We start from the raw sequence: 6,000 nt of genomic DNA, 5'->3' as shown, positions 1-6,000 counted from the left end.
TACAATAATCAAAAATAACAACACGATATATACATAACATTAAAACTTGACAATAAAAATTCAATCGCAATTTAAAACCATAAAAACCATATCAAAGCCAGCTGAGTTGATAATCAATGGTACAAGATACATATCAGGGGGGAAACCACACATATCAAGGCACATGGGGGAAAGCTTGACGGAAAAAGAAGGTCTTGAGTCTCTTTTTAAAGAGATCCAGGGAGGTGATGGAGCGGAGCTCATCGGGAAGGGTGTTCCAAATTTGTGCGGCCAAGATGGAAAAGGCCCTTTGCAAGGTCGACGCATATCTCTCAGTTGGCACCTTCAGCAAATTCTTCCCGGCTGACCTGAGTGTGCGGGGCAGATTATATGAGGAGAGGCGGTCCTCCAAGTAAACTGGGCCCAAGCCATTTAGGGCTTTATAGGTAATTACCAACACCTTGTATTGCGCCCGGAAGCGAATGGGCAGCCAATGAAGATCTTATAAGATGGGTGTTATATGGTCAGCTCTAGAACAACCGGCAACCAATCTTGCTGCCATATTCTGCACTAATTGAAGCTTCCGGGATTGGTACAAGGGTTGCCCCATGTAGAGCGCATTACAGAAATCCAATCAAGAGGTTACCAGAGCATGTACTACAGTTTCAAGGTCCCCCCGGCCCAGATAGGGTCACAGCTGGCATATCAGCCGAAGCTGATAACAGGCGCTTCTGACCGTCGCATCCACTTGAGATGTCAATTGGAACGATGAGTCCAGAAGCACTCCCAAGCTGCGAACTAAGTCCTTCACGGGGAGCGTGACCCCATTCAGGACAGGTGGAGAAATTTCACTACCCGGGCCTGGGGAGCCTATCACTAGTACTTCCGTTTTCTCTGGTTTCAGACTGAGTTTGTTTTCCCTCATCCAGCCCATTACCGACTCCAAGCAGGCATTTAGAGGAGAGATGCCATCCCTAGTCACTGCATCAGTCGGAGACACAGAGAAACATATTTGGGTGTCATCAGCATATTGATAACACTGCGCCCCGTGTCTCCGGATGATCTCTCCCAGTGGTTTCATGTAAATGTTAAATAGCATGGGGGACAAAATCGCTCCCTGCGGGACACCAGATGTAAGTTCCCTCTTATCGGAGCAGGAGTCCCCCAGCTGCACCATCTGGAATCTGCCCGAGAGGTAGGAACGGAACCACTGGAGCGCAGTGCCCCCGATACCCAACTCCCTCAGGCATTCCAGAAGGATACCATGGTCGATGGTATCAAAAGCCACTGAGATGTCCAAAAGCACTAACGGACACGCTTCCCCTGTCCATGCCCAGACAGAGATCATTGACTAAGGCGACCATGGCAGTCTCAACTGCATAGTCCGCCCGGAAGCCAGTTTGAAATGGGTCTAGAAAATCTGTTTCATCCAAGATCACTTGAAGCTGGAAGGCAACTGCTCTCTCGATCACCTTCCCCAAAAAAGGCAGCAGCAAAACAGGTAGTTTAGGAATTCGGGACTGTATCCACGCTGCAGGAACAATCTGGTTTCACGCCGCTTCAACTGCCCTGGCTCACCTTGGCTATGGGATTTTGAAAATGGTAGTTTTGTGAGACATTTGGGCTTCTCTGGCAGAATGCTCTGCTGCCACAATGACCTTTGTTTGTACTGTACTCCCAGAGAAAGTCTGGCTATGGTTCCATCCACACCGCAGAAATAATGCAGTCTGCTGACACCAGTTTAAATGCTCTGGCTCAGTGCTAGGAAATCCTGGGAATTGTAGTTTGTTGTGGGACTAGAGCTCTCTGACAGAGAAGGCTCAGTGTCTCACAAAACTACAGTTCCCAAAATTCCATACCATTGAGCCAAGGCAGTGAAAGTGGTGTTAAACTGGATTATTTCAGTCCCCAAACATTTGCTGCTAGTCCCTGGTAAGTTTCCAAGAAAGACAGTAACAGTTGTAGGCAACCGGCACAAATACAACACTGGTTCCTGGCACACTGGGAGAAAAAAAATTGCAGTCCTTCACATCAGCTTGAGATGCACTAGTGCAAGTTATTTGGAGCCCTTTTTCATTACAGAATCATGGTAGAGACCACAAGGATCATCCCAACCAACCCCACTGCCATGCAGGAACTCACAATCAAAGCATCCCTGACAGATGGCTATCCAGCCTCTGCTTGAAGAACTCTAAGGAAGGAGATTCCACTACACTCCAAGGGAGTTTGTTCCACTGTTGAAAAGCTCTCACTGTCAGGAAGTTCCTCCTAATGTTGAGGTGGAATCTCTTTTCCTGGAGCTTGCATCCATTGTTCTGGGTCCTGTTCTCTAGAGCAGCAGAAAACAAGCTTGTTCCATCCTCAGTGTGACACCCCTTCAAATACTTAAAACTATCATCATATCACTTCTTAACCTTCTTTTCTCCAGGCTAAACATCTCCAACTCCCTAAGGCGTTCCTCATGGGACATGGTTTCCAGCCCATTCACCATTTTGGTCAACCTCCTTTGGACATGCTCCAGTTTCTCAACATCCTTTTTTAATTGTGGTGCCCTGAACTGGACACAGTATTCCAGGTGGGGCCTAACCAAAGCAAAATAGAGTGGCACTATTACTTCCCTTGATCTAGACGCTATACGTCTATTGATGAAGTTGTCTAGTACTGTACATGCTACCCCTGATACTGAAGATGTAGGGGTGAGATTCAGCCTGGGTTCATAAACAAGCAGCCCCACCAAGTTCAAGATACAAGCTCTGACTCCCCTCCTGTAGGGAAAGATAACTGGATCTGGGTGTGTGCGTGCACACACACACATACACACACATACACAGCTCTTGGCTGGCACAGAAGCTACTGCACATGTTTGGGACCGGAAGAAGACTTGCTGAGGCCCTGAGTTAATTTAAAGAGTCTACAGTGCATTACCCTGAAAAAGTGTATTAGCTTAATTAACAGTTATGGAAAAGTTGAAAAATTCAGTGAGGTTTTTATTTTAAAGGCTTCTCATAGATGGGGGCGCTAAATCAGGCATAAAAATAACGTGGCTCTCCAGATGTTGTTGAAGTGTAGCTCCTGGGTGTTTTCACACTATACTGTTATGGCACTTCGATACCACTTTAACTGTCATGGCAACATCCTATGGAATCCTGGGATTTGGAGTTTAGGAGGGACATTTTGGATTCTCATCCAGAGAGATCCTCTACTACAGTGACTCCCAGCCTCAGCTCAGCCACCCTAAATGTTTTGCATGTTTTGGACCAGAAGCCCTACATATCAATAGCCAGTGGTTATGTGCACTGTAGTCAAAAACAGTTGGAAGAGGAAAGGTTGAGAACCACTGCTGTAACGGCTCTGGCCAAACTGCAAATCTGAGGGTTGCATAGATGCATCCATGTCAGCAAGGTTGTCAATAGAGGGGTGCCAGCGGAGTGCAGGCTGCACTAGGTAACATCATAAAGGGAGGTGATACCACTGCCCCCCAAACATCTGCCTTTGGGCAGAAACAGGCTGTGGTGTTCGCCTATGTCCCTTTAAAACGCTGGAAGTCAGCAGAAAAAATTGTGTGAGTGGGGCAAGAGTCAGTGGGAAAAGAAAGGAGAGGCTTCAGGGTTTTAAATTTTTTTAAAAATGTTTAATTTTTCCCCCAGTTCTTTTTAACTTTTCCTTAAAAGTATCACGTCTTACCACATTTTCAATTGAACCACATAAAACTATGCACATGTAAATACCTTTAGGCTGTGTGTATGATACAGTAATTCAAAGTTATAATTTAAATTTATCTAATTGTTTATATCAAAACTATTACCTTTGTATTCAGTGATACACGGGAATTATGATTTAAGAGTAACATTAGTATAAAAAACACTCCTAAGGATTCTGTATGGTGTGGAAATGGGAGGACTTCAATGGCGGGGGGGGGGGTGACACCATGAGTTACCGCACCAGGTGACGGCAACCCTAGTGATACTAGTGCATGGTAGTTGTAGTGTGGGAGTGATAGGCTAGCCAATCCCTCAAGAGAATGATGGGCTAGCTGATCCTTTTCTCTCACGCTGTCACTAACAGGGCTTGTTTGAAACTGTAACACTTAATTGTGCAAGCTGTGCCTTTCTTTCTCTGTAAGAAAGAAATGAGAAACCACAAGATAGTCTGGCTTTGCCTAGAGCTAAGTGATAACATGCTGGCAACATTTGAAAAACCTGGCAGAGGGAAGCAGGGATTTCTGTGGACTCATTTAACCTAGCTAATTTAAATACTAAAAAACACACCCTTAGGTAGGGAATTTTCTATACTAATGAACTAGAAAGAAATAATTAAAACATATTATGGGATGATTAAGAATGACAACCAAATTGTGCTGATCCTTAAAGTAAAGCTAAAATTATTGTAACTTTTTATGAAAATTTGTATAAATACATGGCCGTTTCTCTGTTCATGTATGCTAGCTTGGAAACATTTCCCTTCAGAAAATAAAGAAAATATTCAGCATCTTCCCCGTTGGTGATTCTTGTTTGGCTAAAACGCATCAGGGCAACAAACCCAGATTTGGGCTGGGAATGTGGGTGATCCTAGGCTGGTCACATTCTCTCTGCCTCAGAAGACGGCAATGGCAAACCCCCTCTGACGAAAACCCCATTATAGGTTTGCCTTGGAGTCGGCGTAAGTTGGAAATGACTTGAAGGCACACAACAACAACAACTACAAACAGGACAACAGTGCAGGAATTATGCAATGTGAAAGGAACCTGCAGGATTCTGTACCTTTGTCTATGCTGACTAGGGCTGCTGGTAACAACAGTTAAAGCTATTATTATTATTATTATTATTATTATTATTATTATCATCATCACCATCATCATCATCATCATCATCATCATCATCATTTTAACGGACGGCCACATGATTCATATGCTTGTACGTAAATTCAGCACTGGCCAGTTTCCAGCCCCTTGCTTTCCATTAAATGTTATACATTTAGCATGAATGTCTGCATCAAAGGGGGAAGAATCCATGGACGGACGGGAGCTTGGAATCTGGGTCTCTTGCAGCAGAAACAACCCAAAGTCTACAAGCCATCCTCTAGTTCAGCAGTTTTCAACCACTATGCTGTAGCACATTTTTGTGCCACCAAGGGTCCACAGGTGTGCCGCATCAATGAGACAAAATAAATTACTGCACAGATCTGCAGTCAGAACCCCACCTCCATGCCATCACCAGGATTGGAGTGTCTCTACCTCTCCTCCCAGTTCCAATGACCTGGGACATACAGGAGTTTCATTTTTGCAAGCTGAAAGCTTGTGCAGCCATCTGAGATGTGCAGCCATGCAAGTTAGCTCAAAGATGGCTTTGGCAGCATGGTGGCATCCTCCCTGAGCTGTGCATCATATGCTGGCCGACATGGTGAGCATGGAGAATATTCAGCCATGAGACTTGCCAGAGTGTTCACATTGTGATATATAGCCTAATGATTGCTTGCCTTGTTAACTAAATGAACCTGACTCTTGCTGCCTTTTGGTAATTCCAGTGTTAAACTTGAATTAGTTTGGTTTAATCAATTTTTATCTTGTTTTATCTTTAAAATTGCATTTTATATTTTAAATATCTGATTGTTTTAATATTATACTAGTTAAATTCCATTTTAATGCCCACTTTTGTATGTTTTTGATTAGTCCTTTTTTTACAATTTGTAAGCCACTTTGTCTCCCATTGAGGGGGGGAATGGCATTATTTATTTATTTATTTCTGAATATAGTTCCTAATTATGCTTATGTTTTTCAGGGCTTATTAGAATGGTGGCACCCATTTTGGGCGCCACCATTTTGTACGTGTTTGGCACGTACTAGGGTTAGGGCATCTGGAAAGGACGCCCTTTTGTAACCCTAGTACGTGCCGAGCACATACTATTAAGCCATAACATTAAGCCATGGCAGTTCAAGTGGAACCAAACTGGATTATTTCTGCAGTGCGGATGCAGCCTAGGAGGGCATTTCCAGTTTTCCTCCACATTTAGAGCCTCCCCTAA

The sequence above is a fragment of the Sceloporus occidentalis genome, unplaced genomic scaffold (assembly GCF_023333645.1).
Source record: "Sceloporus occidentalis isolate IW3139 unplaced genomic scaffold, rSceOcc1.0.p SCAF_1, whole genome shotgun sequence".
Taxonomy (NCBI): Eukaryota; Metazoa; Chordata; class Lepidosauria; order Squamata; family Phrynosomatidae; genus Sceloporus; species Sceloporus occidentalis.
This window is presented reverse-complemented; position numbering follows the sequence as displayed.